Source organism: Chaetura pelagica, unplaced genomic scaffold (genome assembly GCF_000747805.2).
Source record: "Chaetura pelagica isolate M959 unplaced genomic scaffold, ChaPel_1.0 scaffold366, whole genome shotgun sequence".
NCBI lineage: Eukaryota > Metazoa > Chordata > Aves > Apodiformes > Apodidae > Chaetura > Chaetura pelagica.
This window is the reverse complement of record NW_009953492.1, coordinates 413,940-432,645: the sequence shown is the minus strand read 5'-3', so window position 1 is coordinate 432,645 and position 18,706 is coordinate 413,940. Positions and strand designations below refer to the sequence as shown.

General features: G+C 40.9%; 1 protein-coding gene across 1 annotated transcript in view; it reads left to right on the top strand.

Moving 5' to 3' along the window:
• Positions 1–279: 279 nt before the first annotated feature.
• CTNNA2 (catenin (cadherin-associated protein), alpha 2) overlaps positions 280–18,706 on the top strand; it is a gene marked incomplete at its 3' end in the record, with an annotated part of 427,358 nt that continues 408,931 nt past the window's right edge. Inside the window, exon 1 of the mRNA XM_009999054.1 lies at positions 280–357. The remainder of the gene's footprint in view (positions 358–18,706) is intronic.

Genomic DNA, 18,706 nt, shown 5'->3' with positions numbered 1-18,706 from the left:
GAGGAGGATGAGGAGGAGGATGAGGAGGATGAGGAGGAGGATGAGGAGGATGAGGAGGAGGATGAGGAGGAGGAGGATGAGGAGGAGGATGAGGAGGAGAAGCAGGAGGAGGAGGAGGATGAGGAGGAGGATGAGGAGGAGGATGAGGAGGATGAGGAGGAGGAGGATGAGGAGGAGGAGGATGAGGAGGAGGAGGATGAGGAGGAGGAGGATGAGGAGGAGGAGGATGAGGAGGAGGAGGATGAGGAGGAGGATGAGGAGGAGAAGCAGGAGGAGGAGGATGGGGAGGAGGAGGAGGAGGCGGAGGAGGCGGCGGCGGCGGCGAGAGATTCTCCCACCCCCACCCACCGAGCTGAGGTGAGGCCGGGGCAGAGCATCCTCCTTTCTTCCCCTCATCCCTTCCTCCCTTTCATCACCCCCCTCCCCCCCTTCCCGAGCTCCTTCCTTTCATCCTTCTTTCCTTATCCTCCTTCCCCTTTATCTCGCCTTCCCCTCATCCTTCCCTGCGCTTCCTGGTCCTCCTTTCCTTTCTTCTCTCCTTAGCCACCTTTCTCCACTCCTCCCCATCCCCCAGACTCCTTCTCCCCGTGCCCACATTTCGCACCCACCAGAAATAATAAATATGCCCCCTTTCCCCCCCTTTTTCCTTTTTTAAATGCAATTAATTCTCGCCCAGTGGAAGCGGGAGAAAGAGACAGAGTCTGTCACAGACAGAGATAATCCTCGCTCCTTTAAAAAGAATGGATTTGAATTAATGGTCATTTTGTGGTGTGTCTATGATGGAAAGAGGGGGATTATATTTAGGGAAGAAAAGAAAGGGTCAGAGGTGTGTTGTTTCACTTATTCATCTATTTACCCAGCATCGCTTCGAGGTGAAACGGAGCTCCGTGTTATTTTAAGTCATTTTAAAAAAGAATAATTATGATAAAAAATTGTTCTCCTTTCTTCAGGCAGCAGAGGTTTCTGCCTCCCTTTTATCCATCCACTCTGCGTCTCTGTGATTTACAGGCGCTGCTGCTGCTGCTCTGATTGTCTGAGGCGGCGGGGAAGGGGCGCGGGGAGCGGTGCCGTGCGGTGGGGAGGGGGCGAGGGCAGAGAAGCAGCTTCCTCCAGCCCTTCCCTCTAGGCCTCTTCCAAGGTCTGAGCCCTTTCAACCCACCCGCTTCATCTGTCATCCGGAATCCGGCCCCAAAGAAGGTATCGGCTCCCACCAAAGCGTTTGCTCCGATTGGCAAAGAGTGAAAGTTTAAAACGTGGCTTTTGTCTTCTCGTGGAGCGCGGTGGGGATGGAGAAGAGCTCTGTTGGTGTTGGCTGGAAGGCGACGGCCGAAAGCGTCTCGTTGCTTGGATTCTGGAGTGGCAGAAGTTTTGCTTTGTGGTGGTGGTTGTTGGTGGGGAGCGGCGTGGTTGCTGCCAGACTTCCCGGGCTGCCTCTCCCATTTGGGAGTTGGCGTCAGGGATGCGTGAGCTTGTCCATGCGCCAAGGGCTCGGGAAAGTAACTTCTGCATGTTGACGGTGGGGTGTAGCGTGAGGAGTCGGTAGCACGCACCTGCCTCTCCCTGGGTTGGAGGGTGGATGTGCTCCCTCGTGTCTCGCCATTTCTGTGCGAGGATGTTTTCTTCTTAAGGTGACGCTCCCTCAGTTGAAACGATCGCTCGGTGGTTGTGTTTCTCTCTCCATCAGCTGTGTGGTGGCAGAGCATTTATTTGGGTGTTAGCGTGCTTCAGACAATTTCAGCCTTTTTAAGCTTCCATTTGCTGAGTCGGAAGTTGATACTTCATTCAGGATAGATATGTTTCAAAACCCCTGTGATTTTAGGAATCAATGGATACCACAGCTGCTGATACTATAGCAGAAGTCTGTCAGCCTGAATAATGTAAACACATACATAACGTGATACACTATCTTGGCATGTATTCCCTAAAAAATGTTGATTCTGTTCACTTGTCAAGATTACAGTGAATGCCGTGTGGAGCACAAGGGAGATAAGTAGCATAAATAGGGGTGGTCTTAAATGATGTTGCTGATGCGAGCAGCAGATCTTGCTGGCTTTGTGGCTGTTACAATGCTGCTGGTTTTTCTTTTTACCTGTAGTGTCTGTGATTGATATCATGTATTGTATCAGACTTTTTGCACCCCAGATCAAGCAGAATCCTTTCTAGAGGAGAAAAAGTGTTGACTTGAAGGATGAACTTTTGCACTCAATTGAGTAAATAATTGTTTACAGAAATACCACCTCAGCTGTGTCCAGTAAGATAGCTGTAATTCCAGTAACGGACTCTGTTGGTGACAAAAGACTCTAGAAGAAGGCTCCAGTGTCACTGGAGCCCTTACATGGAAATGTGACTGTAATTTATGCAGATTTGTTAAAGCTGGTTTTTTAATATTAATGTTGAGCGTGTGTGGCACTAGTGAAATGCCTTGGAGTGACTGAAAATGAAGGGCATTCATAGACTGAGACTTAAAAAGTCAAAGGAAGCAATTAGATCTGCTCTGACCTGGTGTCTATTATAATCAGTTGGATTTTATCCAGTTACTTTGGAGTGCAATAACTTGTATTTGGCTGAAACATATTTTCCAGAAAGATGGGAATTTTGATCGGTTTTTTCAGTAAGATGTGGCAAAGCTGCTGTTTATTAAGTTATTTGGCTTCAGTTTCCAGTCACTGATTACTGATGTGCCTTTCTCCACTATGCTAAAGAACTCAAAGTATTTTCTTATGTTGGAGGTACTTAGCAGCTGTAAACTAGTCATCCCTCTCCCCTCTGTTTGAAAAAACAAGTGGACTGAAACACTTTACATTTGTCCCTGCACACATCTTCCTCACAACTCAGTTTCTGTGGCTTTTTTTTTTTTTTTCCCAAGTCCACTTTTTCAGCATTTTTGTGAAAGTGGGAGCTGGATGCAGCATGCCAGTGTCTTGGGAGTGTTTCATGAGTTTCAGTATTACCTCTCTAGTGTTCCTTTTCTCACCATGTTTACATATTAACCCTTCATCTGCAGCACTGCAGTTTGATCTCTGTTTGGCTGGGTACACTCACTGTGACAAACCCTTTGCAGGACTGTTTCTTTCCACAAGAGTTCATAGTTCTGTAGACTAGCACGTGTTTCTTGAATTGTAGCTTCATAGCTTTGTACATGGCTGTTTTAAACAATGTTTTATTTCTATCATAGGTTGACTATTTCAAACCCTCCTGATTGCTTTTTTACCTGATTTATCTCAAGTTATGTGACGTTCTATCTGTTTACAACTTCTGTAAATTTTGTCATGATTGATGGTGTAGACTTGTAAACAATTGAACAAAGTGTTTCATGATAGTGACTTTGCCTTTGGGGAACTCCATGCTAATTTGCATTATGTAGTGGTTTGTTCCATTGTTTTTGGGATGTCATTTAACCAGTTCTTGACCTGTTTAATGGGTGCTATTTTGTTGTCAGGCTGTCATAGAATACTACACCAAATGCCACAGAAGTTTAGATGTGTACAGATACTTTTACCAGTTGGAAGTGTCAATTGTATCAGATAATAAAACAAGAGTCGTTTAAGAAGACCTATTTTCATTAACTTCTGATTATTGGTTATGTAGCTCTGATACATCTGAATTATTTTTTTTCTCAGACAGCCATTGTTCTAACCTCCTATAGCTGTAAACACTGTCTCACTGGCTCTCTTAAAGTATGGTTCATTCAGACTTCTGAAATTTTCCTGGTGTCTTCACAATTGCTTAAAATTCAGATTGATGGCATAGAAATCTCCTTGGATACTTCTGAGAGAGCCCTCTTCCATGGTGATCTCTGTTCCTGCTAACCAAAAATGTTTATTCCAAAGTAATATTTTTTCAGCTTTGCACTTGTAATGGACTGAAGAAATAATGCATCATTATTACAAGGTACCAGCAAATCATCTTACTTTGCAAATGCTGGATGACATGCTGAACGTGTCTGCCCTTTTACACTACTAGTGTAGATCAGAGTCCCTCTTTAGTAGCACATCTGTGTGAGGGCTAAGATTTCTTTTGTTCTTACAAATTCCAATCCCCCCAGTGTTTTTTTCTTGTTGCCAGGATATGTCTTCATCTTCTCCTCTCATTTTTTTACACTTACTGATTCAAAACCTGTGTAATTTGTTATCTCTTAGTACTTTTTTCCCCCTCTCGTTATGTATGGCTTCGTACTCCTAATAGCAGTATTTACTGAAAGCTGTTTTCTTGCCAAATTGTGGTAGTTATGACAATGCCTTCTAGATATTACATGCTGTCTGAACATGAGAGTATGAGATTTATGATTTTTTTTTTCTGTGTACAGTGACAGAACCATACACTTATGCTTTGGAACAGAGTAGGCTTTTGCTTTTAATACAGGATCTTTCAAAGCTTGGCTAAAGACAACTAAGTTCTTTACTTATATTCTCCATACTTTATTCAAAGGCAGTGCAAAGCATAGGACATACTTTACTTTTACATATAATACCAAATGGTAGTGGAAATATGAGGGGCAAGTATTCAGGAATAAATATTTCCAACAAATAGGAAATAGGAAGGACATACAAGTTTAACCTCATAGTAATTACAGTAGTGTATTTAGGTCATAACTCGATTGGAGTTTTTGTGGCTCAGGTCTGTAGAAATTGTTCCCCTAAAGCTACTAAGAGGTCAGATTCAAGAAGATAGAAAAGGAACACAATTGGAGAGGAAGATGAAAGTGACAAAAAGAAGCTTGTATTTTAGAGGTTAGCTAAGAGCTGCTTCCTGACTAAAATAAACTTGTTTATTTCATATAAACATGACATTTGTTAAGATAAACTTTCTGGAGGAATTAGATAAACAATGAAGTGTGTGGGTTGACTAGGGAGAACTTTCCCAAGGCACAGCTTCCAACACAGCAGGTGTCTGCAGGAAGCCCAAGTGGCTGAGGCTCTGGTTCCTCTGTGGAGCTCCATTAGTGGTAGGTGAAGTCCTCCAGCTGTATCAACAACACCATGAACCTGGTGGGGACCAAACTGCTTCCAAGCCTAGCATGCCTTGAGCATTATTGGAAACTTAAGAGACGAAACTGTTTAAGACTGCTGTGACAAAGAAGTGGAAGAGATGACAACAAAGAACAAAAACCAGGTTTTGGCCTGTTAAAAAGAAGTGGTTAATAAGCTTCTTAATGTCTTATGGGAATTCATAATACACCTAAATATATCTCCAAGCGTGATAACTGAAGGCATTGAGCCTTCAGTTGAGCAGCCTCAGCCCTCTACAGATGTAAATGAATTTTGTCTTGGGTTTCTGGATAAAAGTTCTACAGTTTTCTAAATTATTTTCTCAACATCCTCTGTGAGCTACTGAGAGAGCCCTGAGATGCTCAGTTCCAAACACTGGTTGTGTACAAGAAGGCATTCTTAAAAGTTTTCAAACAAGGCAGGTTGAAATCGTATTTACATAGCAAACCATCAGCTGTTCTAGGAAATGAACTTGTTGTGAGCATCACTTACCAGTACAGTTGGTTGAAAATCAGAATTGTGGCATTATTGAAAATCCTTGTCTTTGGGAATAGTGTTTTATTTTGGGTTGCAGCAAGGCAGTGAAGTTTAAAATTTCCAGCAAAAGGAAAACTGTTTCCTCAAGTAGGAATATCTCCACTTCCCAGCAATCCCTGATATACATCTATGGTTTCAGATTTCATACCCTGTCATCAGACAAAGCATTTTGACTTCATGAGGAGATGGAGAAAAGCTTTTCAATAGTTCCTCACTAGATGTGTTGACAAAGCACACCTTTCTTTGAAGTACTTTTACTCTGCTGAATCAGCATTTCCAACAGCAAGTGTTTTTTGTTTTTTTTTTTCTTTTTCCCTTTGGAATATTTTTTGGCTAGCTACACTTTTCAGTCACATCACCCCTTGCATTGGTATTCTGGTATTGAGAGCAGTAGAGAAACATTTTCAATATTGCTGCAGAGACTGCCCAAGTTTCCAGGCTTCTTAAGTAATGAGAATTATTCGGTTAAGTGAAGCTGAATTTTGTAGCAGAAAGAACTCCTCACAGGGTTTTAATTTGAGAGGTAAGAAAAATAATAGATTTTGCAGTCATCCAAAAGAATATCAGTATTTATTTTAAAGCTATTTTTATATATATTCCTATCTGTTGTTATTACTGGTCTTATAAGGTGACATTTTTCTCTCTGTGTACTTGTCATTTCCTTTGAAGCCAAGTATTTTAAAAACAAGCATATGTTACATTCTACTTAGAGTAGACAAGAATATTAGACCAGAACACAGTTTGAATGTAAGTGGAACTGAAATTCTGAATACACTTTTAGAAGCAGAGTATGGAAGTGGTTTAGGTCAGGCTGGGCTACTGGTTGCCCAGGTGACCTGCAAATGGAGCTTAAGCTTATAAGTTACTTAAGGCTTCTTGTAAATGGATTAATCAGTTTTTTCCTTTTCTAAAACTAATCAACTTTAATTTTTAGTACTCTCTTATTTACTAACAAAAGCCACACCTCTGTATTCCATTGAATCTGCCCTTATGGAAGTTGTCCAGTAAAGCCTGTTCAGCACAGAAGGAGCAGCCAAATCTCACAGTTCTCAGAGTGTGACTTACAAGAAATGGATCAATGGGAAACATTTTATTCCTTATATTTTAAATGCAGAAATTGTCCAACCTGTGCAGAACAGAGAAAACTACATGTATCAGTTCTCTAAATCTTTTCAAACATCAAAAGAAACTCCAGAAGACCTCTTCCTAACTTTCACTTTAGATTATGCAGTAGAAATACTGTTGCAAAATATTAGTGAGCACTCTTTTTATTTCCATTGTAGCATCGTATTGTTAGTCACAATAGCTGTGTCCTTTCCAAAGGAACCATGTTACCAAGCCTGAATAAAACCTATTGAAAAGTGGCATAGAAATAGTTGCAGTTTTTACTTCCTCAAATAATCCGAGGCAGAGAAATTTAGCTGATAAGATTTGGGGGTTTTTTTGCTGTCTTTGGAAAAACATCTTGTTTTTTACAGCTTGGTCTAGTAACATGTCCTCTTTTCAGTTGCTTTGTAACTTGTGTGTCAATTTAGAGATTCCAGTAAAGAAATAGAAGAGTTTAGTAAATGAGTGAATATAAACAGAGAGTAAGTGTGATGTTTGCTGTCAGTATATACTACCTTCCTTGAACAATCACTGAATGGTCTCTCTGATTAAAACATGATCAGCTGTAATAAGTTGCACATGGTTAATTCTTCACATGAGTTCATACCTGAAGAGTTACCTATTCCCCACTGGTTGCAATATTGCATCTGTAAGCAAGATGGGGCTAATGCACAGAGGTGAAATTTGGTGTATGACAACTTCTGATTATTTTGTTAGAGAAAAGAGCCATAATACATATTTCCTATCAAGATTCCTAGATCTCATGCTGAAACTCTTGGAAGCAAAAGCTGCAATTTCTGTAACATACACCACTCTCTTTATTGAGGAACTTTGAATATAGAACCAATGACCTTTTTTTTTTTTCCTTTTTTTTTCCCCCACCTGGATGTCTGTGAAAAAAAATAACAATTAAAATGGCCATTTGAGTTTTTAACAAAATAATAGAAGATTGGTTTATAACTTTTCTTGTTATTGTGCTGGAATATGTAAGTAAAATTAATTGTCATCTGTGCTTCATAATGTATCATAAGGCTTCATAAACGATTACCTGATGGTTACAAATGTCGACTGTTTGGATACAAATGAACTGTTTATCCTTTCAAGGAAAGATATAGATAGTAAGTAAACTTTGAAGTCAGAAAAATCCAGAGAAAGGAGAATAGTTCTTTCATTTTTTAGCTATAGGAAAGCCAGTTAGTTTAATTCTTGCAGTTAAAATGGAGTTACAGAATTTCAAAGAAGCAACTCCCATTTGTAACTAGTTAGGAAGAAATAACTGTCATTTCTTACCCAAGTGTGTTGTTGTGTTTTTTTAGGTTGCTTTTTAAAAAAAAAATATTATTTTTTTATTACTTATTGGGGTCAAAGTGAGAGAGATTCCTGTATTTTTATTGCAGCATATGAATTCATTTCTAGTTCTTATACAAATAGTCTTGAGTGCTTACTATAATCAAGTCAGAAATGCAAATTCAGAATTACAGCTGCTTAGTCTAATTTTAAACATAGCTATTATCTGTGTAATCTACATTTCCAGGGCTTAGTTGCTACACAGAAATACTTCTAAGAAAAATAAATTGTCAGGAAGCCCATGAATGAAGGAGGATGAGGCTGTGTAGGGGTAGAATGGGAATGGAATGGGAATAGATGGAAACAAATCTTCTAGTCGACAGCGAGCAGTAGTTGGAGGCCTCAGCAGGATGCAAGGCTGTCACTTGTACTTGATTGGGCTGGCCATGCCTTCTGTCAAATTCAAGCCTATTTTAGTCTGCTGTCAAAATGTTTTGGACTTTTGGACTTGCTAAATATTGTTTCTGGGTCACATCTGATGTCTAGCAAGAACATTTGCTATCTTATGATTTAATTTTTCTTGCATGACTTAGGTAGAGTTCAGTGCATGGCTATGACAGCCACAATGCTAAATCCTTGGGTGCTTCAATCTGCTCTTGCACAGCATAAAGTGTTTAGGTGACCTACAACCTTAAACAAAGTTTTTTCTTTTAAACTCAAATTCCAACCCTTGCATTCAGGCCTAAGCCTAGGGAATACTGAGTCAGTGCAACACAGAGTAGTGGAACTGCACCCACACTTTCCAGGTGCTAAAGAGCAGTTGGGACACAAGTCCTGAGCAGGATTGTCTTCTGCTCATGCTCCGCTTGTGTGAAAACAAGCATCAAACCATACATTGGAACATTTCCCTGCATGTTTCCTCATCTTCTAAATAGCTGAAGTGCATTTGTGGAGCATTTTCTGCAGCCTTACAAATAGTTTTTGGCTTGCCTTGTTCTAATTCTGTATGTACTGCCAACAGTATTTTTCTTTAAAAATTCAGCCTAAGAACCAGGAAATATATAGGGAATCTATGTTCAATATTTACCTTCAATTGACATGGTAAGAAATACCAATTTATTACTAGTTTTTATTATATTTAATATATGTAATAATAATTTTCTTAATGTGACCAGAGAAACTATCACCTTGCTTCTTGTAGAGTCTTCTCAAAATGCCAGCCAGAGGTACTGTATGGTCCCAGGTGGTCTCAAATGCTGCAGCACAACCTTGTTTAGGTGACAGAGTAATGTGGAAACATACATTTTGTGCAAACAGAGCCAAAAAGCCTTCAGAATGAATGTTGTGAAATACTTGAGAAAGCTGAGTGACTGTAATAGCCATGGCAACTTTTTAAAGCAGAAACATCACCGATTACAAACCTTTGTGTGAGCCTTAAGCTGGGTATCTGCTTAGCAAACTACAAATTTAGTGGCAGCAAAAGAAAAAGAATAGATGTGTGGACAAATTCAACACATGAAAAACAGAGTGGTTTGGATGCAAAAAAAACAGGCTTAAAAACAAAATTAGGTTGAGAGTTGTAATGATGACACAAACGTTCTTTTGAGGCTTCACAGTCCATGTTCTTGTTTGCTACTAGTCTTAGAACTGTTTTGGCTTGACAGGTGCTGAAGTTGTACCCTCTGGCTCAGATGCGTTCAGGAGCTGACTTTGGTCTGGCAGATCCTCCCAAATTTGATTGCATCCTAAGGATGGATTCAGTTTAACATTATTTTAATTGTTTTATGGCTTTTGGGCTCACTAGAGTGATGCAGAGATGCTGAAAACATGAGTGTGTTCAGGCCTCCTGTCAGCTTAATGAATTTCTTTTTGCTGGGTGTCTGACAGTCAGCCAAAAGAAATAAAAATACACAGCCCAAGAACAGCTTCTTGGCCAGCTTTCCATAGAAAGATCAGTCAGGAGGAAGGGCAAACTCTGGTGGTGACTATTTAATTTGTTGATGTTTTGTTTTGTTTTTTAAATCAGTTTTCCATAATGATGTAAAATTTAGAATCTCTTATTTTTGCTTTCTCTGCATCGTAACGATGTTGGAGATGATTTGAGGTCCTTTCTGTTGCCATGATATCCAAAGGAGAGATTTCTGGTACATGTAAGGGTGTAGCAGGACTTGTGATGGCAAAAGTCTTTCCTGGTCAACCCTTGGGAAATAATCCTCAATAATTAAGTATTTCTTGAAACAGAGTGTGAGCAAGATGGACTCTGTAATGATTAGGAACTGGGTGAATCAGACCAGTATTAGTATTTGGTTACACAAAAGGAACAGCTTCCAAGGAAGGATAGAAAGCTGTGCTCCCCAAAGGAATAAGATCACAGAATCACAGAACAATCAGGGTTGGAAAGCACTTCTGAGATCACTGAGTCCATCCATATAAGATGTTGGAGTTTAAATACTTCAAGTATGCTTGAAATTAGTGGTGTGAATTAGGCAATTTGTACCTGCATCTCCAAGATTCTGAGTGATCTTGTTCACTCATTTTGTGGCTACTCTGCTTTAGATGTTTCTCCTGCATTGCTGTTCTTCCTTTAGAAGTTTCTTCCTTGGGGTGAAACTAGGATAATGTAAGTGAGGAAAGAATTTTGAAATCTTTCTTTTTAAGAGATATTTTTAATAATTTCCACTCAGGTTTTGTTAGAAATTACTAAAAAATGCTTAGAATTGAAGTGACCTCTTGTCCATTACGGCTAGGGAATAGGAAATGCAGGCAAGGCATGGATGCTGTGGGAAAGGTGGGTTGCAAGAAGACTTTGAGCAGCTTCAAGTACTTTAAATAAGAGAAAAGTACATAAATACAAAAAACCCCACAACACCGTGTCTTGAGTAGATGAACTTAGATTCATTAAACAAAAAAAAGGCATGAGTCTTGGATCTGTTGTTCACGTAATACTCCTTTTGCAGTAACATAAGTGCCTCAAACCTGACATGTTTTCACGATCTCAAGAAATGTGCAAAACATGAGAGAAACTTTTTGGAGACCACGTAGAAAGATTTATTTTACTAGGGAGCCTCTTCCAGTGTTGCAGATGGATTTCTGGGTATCTTAGCTATACTTAGATTGGGTATTTTGATTATGCAAGATGAAATCCTTCATCCTTTAAAGTTGAGAGTTTTAGGTAATGTTGCAGAGTTGTTGCCTAACACTTCTGGAGCTGGCTCTATCTTTGGCTGTAAACTGTCTCTGTTTCTTCTAAGTATAGCAGGAGCCAGTTCTGTGTAGTACTATAACAATACATAGCAAGTTGCTTAAGTCTCTGGGAAATTGAATTGCTTGTCTGTGTTATCTTACAGAGCTGCTGTGAGTAGTAATTGTATCTGTTACACCTCCTCTCAGTGTCAAAAAACCCCTTCAAATGTATCAGAGCATTGAGTTACTTGATGAGTTTCATTGTATTTCTCTCAAATGATTCTGATGTTGGTGAAAGAGTGCCATGGGAGGAGCCACAGTTCTTGGTTAGACTTTGGTGTGGCAAGCTACGTGAAATAATTATGAAATTTGGTGAGGGTACTGACATCCCTCAGACAAGTGGAAATAGGAAGAATTGTGAATGTTGTATTAAAATTATGTATATTATCACAGAATCACAGAATTATTGAGGCTGGAAAAGACCTCCGAGATCATAAAGTCCAGCCTATCACCTAACAACACCACATCAGCCAGCCCATGGCACTAGATGCCACATCCATTTCCTAAATGTTCTCCAGTGATGGTGACTCCACCACTTCCCTGGGCAGTCTATTCCGTTGTCTGATCATCCTTTCTATGAGGAAGTGCTTCTTGATATCCAACCTAAACCTCCCCTGGTGCAGCTTCAGGCCTCTCGTCCTGTCACTGGTTGCCTGGGACAAGAGCCCAGTCCCCACCTGACTGCAACCTCCCTTCAGGTAGTTGAAGAGAGTGAGTAGGTTACCCCTGAGTCTTATCTTCTCCAGGCTAAACCACCCCAGCTCCTTCAGCCTATCCTGATAAGATCTTCCCTCTAATCCTTTTACCAGCCTTGTTACTCTCCTCTGGACCTGCTCTAGCACCTCATTATCCTTCTTGCAGTGAGGGGCCCTGAAATGTACACAGGTCTAGACGTGAGGCCTTCCCAGTGCTGTGTACAGGGGGAGAATTACATCCCTACTACTGCTGGGCACACTATTCCTGATACAAGCCAGGATGCCATTGGCCTTCTGGGCCACCTGGGCACACTTCTGGCTCGTGTTCAACCTGTTGTCAACCAGTACTCCTAGATCCCTCTGTGTTGGGCTGCTCTCCAGACACTCCTCCCCCTGTCTGTAGCACTGGTGTATGTATCTTGTATGCAGAATATTCTCTATTTGTTTTAGTCTGTGTTTTAAATACAGATAGTACTGTGGAAAATACTAGAAGGTGACATGGAGGATAGGTCAAGGATGTTGAGTATACCAACTATGTGAGGAAGATTTAATGATTTGGTTCTCCAAGGATATTTTCAAATCTGAAGAACAACTATTGCATTTTCATTTTTCAAACCCACTAAATAAAATAAATTAATTTGATGAAGGTTTTTAATCACTTAGATTTCTGTCACAATAGTGATACCACCAAGTGCAGTCCTTACACTAAAGAGTGTGTTAGTTTTTAGCCATATTTATTAAGGTTCTCTCATTTGAAAGTGTAAAACAAAACAAAGAACCCACCACATGCTACTTCTATTAAAGAAAGTATTTGTCTATTATCAATCCTGAACTTTGGTCCAGAACATGTGTATCTATATAGATCTAAATAATTTAATGAGAATTATGTGTTGCTGATGATTTTGAAGTAAAAAAAAATAAAAAATTGAATGTGTAAAGATTTAGTTTTGCAGAATACTGTGAAAAAGACAAAAACTAGACAACCTTTTTTTAATATATATAAATTATGTGTACTTTGGGTGATTTCTGGGTATCTTGCATGTTAACATAATGAACAGTTCCACTGCCGGAATATTTTATGCTAAGTTATGTTCTTCTGCCAAAAGAAATAGTTTTTAAGAGCTGTATTTGTGTGAAAACTGTTAATGAATGCTTCTCATTGCAGTGAGGCCTCAGCAATAGGTAATTTCTTATTCCTTGTGTTTTATTTCAAGACAACTGAATGTGAGGAGATGCTTTTTTTGCTACACATTTGCTCACAGTTCCTACAGTCCAATATTTGCTGTTCTGTCACACTTTTTGTTGCTGCTTTTTGTGGTGAAGGCTTGTGATTTCATTAACAGCTATTTTAAAACCTGACAAACCTGACAGAGGGCTAAATAGAAAAGAATTCTGTTTTCCATATAGATAAGCAGAGAAATACATGAATAAAAATCAGGTTGGCCTCTCCTCCATGCTTCAGAAGCCTCCTGAGTGGCTTTGTGAACCCTGGGGAAATGAGCCACATTATCTTCAGTTTTGTAAATAATTAAAGTTCTCTGTGCAATTATTTTTATTAAAAGCATATTTTGAGATTCATTTGTGGATAAATAATAGTTGTAGTTCTTAAGAGGCTTTTCTTTTTTGTTGTTTTTGGTTTTGTCTCTATTTCTGGTATGGAAGAGTAGGTTCTTCTGCTATTAGCCAGCTTTCTTCTGTGGGAAGCCATGCATTGAATGAGGGAGTTAAACAATTTTTACAGGCTTTGAACTTGGCTTATGTTGTGATAACCCCTGAAAACCAAACATGTATCTTACATGGTAACTCCACCTGTGGTTTCCACAAGTCATCTTAAGAGAACTTCTTTGTCACTCCCAGCGTCAGAACACGAGGTCGTGTTTTTCCTTTCAATTAAGCATCAGTGATTAAATTACATATGCTGTTGTGATCCTTGTTTTTCCTGCCTAAAGAATGGTATGGTGACCTCATGATGCCACTACAGAGAGCGTGTGCTTTGTTAACTGCATTTGAGGTCTGCCTCTGAAGTTTCAACCAGAGGCACTTGTTCTGAAATGCCACCTTTGGTTTTTGGGGCTATCACTATCATTTCTGAACCTCTGCTACCTTAGGTGCCATGTGGTGGGACTTACACTCCTCGTATGCTTTTCATGGGATTTGCTTGATATAAGAAAACAAGCCCCTACTACATTTATTTTTAAGTGAAGAGAAAAAAAATTACTTTCTCTGGAATGATGACAATAAGCTGTTTATTACCACAAGCTGTGCATTTTATTTTCTTTTAGTTAGAAAGCAGTGATTTGTCTGAATTTTTGGAGTGCTTTTTAAGTGAATAATGATATAAGAGCCTTCTTACTTGAGGCTTGTTATAAATGTAGTTATTTATATGAGGAAAAACTGTTCAAGCATGGATTATTTGTGCAGGGGAGAAAACTGGCTCTGGATTGGTATAATTTTTCTTTCCCATCTTCTCTGAACAAATTTGTTTTCTCTGTGCAGTGAGTGCTCGATATGCTTGCAACTTTGTTTTAGAAACTCAGAAGCTCCTTGTACCATTTCCCTTGGTAAAATTACCTGGTTCAAACCTCACCTTGTGTTCTTCAAGGCAAACTTTTTTTTCCCTCATAGCCTCAGAGAAGTGTGTAAAGGCCTTTCTCCTTTTAATCGTATCAGTCTGAGTTTCATCATACTTTTTAAAAATAGAACTGATTTTTTTTTTCCTGGTCCTGTGGTTTTACCATGTTCTTTTCTTAATATCTGTGGGGATTTTCCCCCTCACAACAATTGAGATATGGATGAAAAGATTAACTGCACTTTTGCCCCCCATTCTTTTAATTTCTCTTTTGATACAAGTCCTCTCCTAAGATAGTTCAGTCTATGCCTGAAGTGCCCCAGGTGACCTGTGCTGTAAATCCACTCGATTGAGCCACTGAGTTATTTCAAAATTGATAATTCTGCCATTGGGAATGTGCAGTCATTGGTAAAATGAGCATCCAAACAGCTTTCCTAAAGCATTGTTAACTCTAGACAGTAAACAAAGAGCAGATGTGGAGGATTTTATATCAATAAAGATTTCTCCTACATAGAGCCAAGAATGACCTATTTTTATTTTATTTTATTTTTTTTAGATACACCAGCAGAATCTGTCACTAAACAGTTTCTAAGCAACAGCTGCCTGTCCTCTAGAAAGAATGTCACTTTTTATCCATGCCTCCTGGGTTTTATAGCCCTCCTGCCCAAACTGGTGCCCTAGATTAGGGGGAGGTTGGAGCAGTCTTGTTAGTAATGATGGTTCTCCTTTTTTCTAGTAGCAACCCCATACACTTTTCTGAGGTATGTTTGAAATTAAGTCACTGCCTCCTTTATTGTTGGTTTTCCAGCAGCTTTGCTGTTGCAGTCCAGCACTGTGAATTATTTCTGTGCAGTTTCATAAACATTCTCTAGTGATCAAAGAACCCATAATTCTACTTCTGTTTAAGTACAAGAGGTGAAGAAACAGAAAAAGCTAAGCAGTATTTTATTTTTATTTTTTAATTATTATATGGTTTGAACTGGTTTAAGGCAAAACCTGAGTTCTCCCCGAGCTCTGTAGGTCTCTTTCTTCATCAGGAGTTGTGTGCCATGTCTCAAGGGCTGGGATAAGGGAGTGTCACGATCTAGTATTCGGATACATGGCAATTTTTTATAAAGGTGATCCCAAATGGTGAAATTAAGACACAAACGAGGTCAGATGTCACGCACACAACAAACTTTTATTGCAATAACACAACAAAAGTCCCTAGAGCGGATAGGACAGACAGGAAAACAGAGATAGGAAAGAGAGGAGAAAGCAGAGAGATAGAGGACAGCAAGCGAGAGCATAGTTACCACCCACGGTCCAGTGATGTCGTCGATGTTGTCGGTGGGGAAGTGGTTCCTGGTGGAGAAGTGCTTTTATGCACCCATAGAGTCCCAGATTTTTCTACAGTCCTTGCCCACTGCACCCCCACTTCTCTCCCTGCATAGGGAAAAACCCTTCGGATCTTCTCTGTGATAGCAGGGGCAGGGATGATTCCAGGGGCTATGTAGTCTTTGGCTAATTGGTGAGATCAGCCATTACAAAGGAGGAGGTTGAGTCAACTGGCACCACAGGATTAGTTTGTTGCTGTGGAGTTTTGGGTCCTAGGAAGTAGCTTGAGACTGGCACTCCTTGTCTTGTCCTGCTGAGTCAGTGGTTTCCATATCAAGGCCTGGTTATCACTGGATATTCTGCTCCCAGCGCCAGCTGTAGAACTCCTTTGTCTCCGGTCTCAGCATGTCCCACACTAAACTCCCCAGTTCTCAGGTAGTCCTCACAGGAGGGGGTTGGGTGGGTTGCTGAGACATCTCTTTAGTCCATCAGCAAATGTTGTTCAACTCTCAGATGCCACAAGACAGACAACAGATATCCTGAGTGCCAAAGTCCAAGTTTGTCTCTTGGATTGTTCGAGACAAGCACTGTACATCCTGAATGCCACAGGGAGAGAATAATGAAAGCCCTTTGGTTTGGAATTTCATTACCCAGGAGCCTGCAGCTCAAGTGACCAATTCTCTCAGACTTACCTGCATTAAGCACTGGAAAATAATTTGCATCTCGAAGTCAGGCAGTAGCAGCTACCCGAGGAGGAAAGCTAACCTTCTCCGTGGTAATGAAGTGGTAAATGGGGAAAAAAGGGAAGAGAGAGTCATCTCGCTGGGCTTAGTAAGCTCCTGTGATCAATTTTAAACAGATGTTGTTTTAAAATAGCAATCATTTTCTCTTAGCCAAAGATCCATATAAGAGGGAAGTACAGAAAAACAATTATGAGCTGACCAGATAGAAAGCAGCAGCATGGAGAAGGACCTTGGAGTCCTGGTGGACAACAAGTTACCCATGGGGCAGCAATGTGCCCTTGTGGCCAAGGAGGCCAATGGTATCAGGATGCGTTAAGAAGAGTGTGTCCAGCAGGTCGAGGAAGGTGCTCTTCCCCCTCTACTCTGCCCTAGTGAGACCCCACCTGGAGTATTGTGTCCAGTTCTGGGCTCCCCAGTTCAAGAGGGACAGGGGTTTACTTGAGAGAGTTCAATGCAGGCTATGAGGATGATTAAGGAACTGGAACAGCTGCTTGATGAGGAAGGGCTGAGAGACCTGGGGCTGTTTAGTCTGGAGAGGAGAAGACTGAGGGAATCTTATTACTGCCTATAAATATCTGAAGGGTGGTGTCAAGAAGGAGGAGCCAATGTGATAGAATGAGGGGCAATGGGTGAAAACTAGAGCACAGGATGTTCCACCTCAACATGAGGAAAATTTCTGTACTGTGAAGGTTCCAGAGCTCTGGGACAGGCTGCCCAGAGAGGTTGTGGAGTCTCCTCTGGAGGCTTTGAAGACCCATCTGGATGCATTTCTGAGTGACCTTCCCTAGATTCTGTGGTGGTCCTGCTTTGGCAGGGGGGTTGGACTTGGTGGTCTCCAGAGGTCCCTTCCAACACCAAACATTCTGTGATTGTATAATTTTTGAGGGATTTTTGTTTTGTTTGGTTTGCTACCAGAATCTTTTACAGGAATGTCAACCTTGGAGCTGTGGAGATCAAGTTCAGCCTATTAGGACTTGGAATTCTTAGTCATAAATGTCAAGTTCCCTGTCTAGCATCTACCATGTCTTGTCTTAACTGAAACTGCTTTTGATGTGGGGAAACACAGATCTTGTAAAAAAATAAAATTGCACCAGTAGACATTGGAATGGAATATGGTAAGAGCTGAGGAAGAGTCAGCTGGAATCTGTTTCCCTCTGTGTTCCAAGTAGCTCTATAAAACCAGCCCACAAGAAAATATGGTGAAGGTTACTTAGAGAAAAAGCTTGTAATTCATATGATATCATAGTATGGTTAGAGTTGGAAGGACCTTAAAGATCATCTGGTTCCAACCCCTCTGCACAGGCAGGGACACCTCCCACTAGGTCAGGTTGCTCAGGGCCCCATCCAACTTGGCCTTGAACACTTCCAGGGATGGGGCTTCCACAACTTCCCTGGGCAACCTGTTCCAGTGTCTCACCACCATCACAGGAAAGAATTTCCTCCTAATGTCTAACCTAAATCTCCCCTTTTCCAGCTTTGATCCATTACCCGTTGTCCTCTCACTCCAAGCCCTTGTACAAAGCCTCTCCCCAGCTTTTCTGTAGCCCCTTCAGGGACTGGAAGGCTGCTATGAGATCTCCCTGGAGCCTTCTCTTCTCCAGGCTAAACAGCCCCAACTGTCTCAGCCTGTCCTCTTAGGGTAGGTGCTCCAGCCCTCTGATCATCTTCATGGCCCTTCTCTTGACATTCTCCATTAGCTCCATGTCCTTCTTCAGGGAGGGTCTCATGAAAGCCAAGTAAAGGGGGATGATAATTTCCCTTGACCTACTGGCTACTCTTCTTTTGATGCAGCCCAAGACAGAGTTGGTTTGTGGGGTCCAGCACATGGTGCTAGCTCATGTTGAAATCATCCACCATCAGCCTCAAGTCCTTCTCCTCAAGGCTGTTTTCAATCCATTCTCCACCCAGCCTGTGCTTGGGATTGCACCATCACAGGTGCAGGATCTTGCACTTGGTCTTGTTGAACTTCATGCAGTTTGCTTGAGCCCACCTCTCAAGCCTGTCAAGGTCCCTCTGGATGGCATCTTTTCCCTTCAGTGTGTTGACCTCACCACACGCTTTGTTGTCTTCAGTGAACTTGCTGCGGGTGCACTCAGTGCCACTATCCATGTTGCTGACAAAGATGTTGCATAGCACCAATCCGAGTACCAGCCCTTGGGGAACACCACTCATCACAGGTCTCCACCTGGAGATTGTGCTGTTGCTCTCCACTCTTTGAGT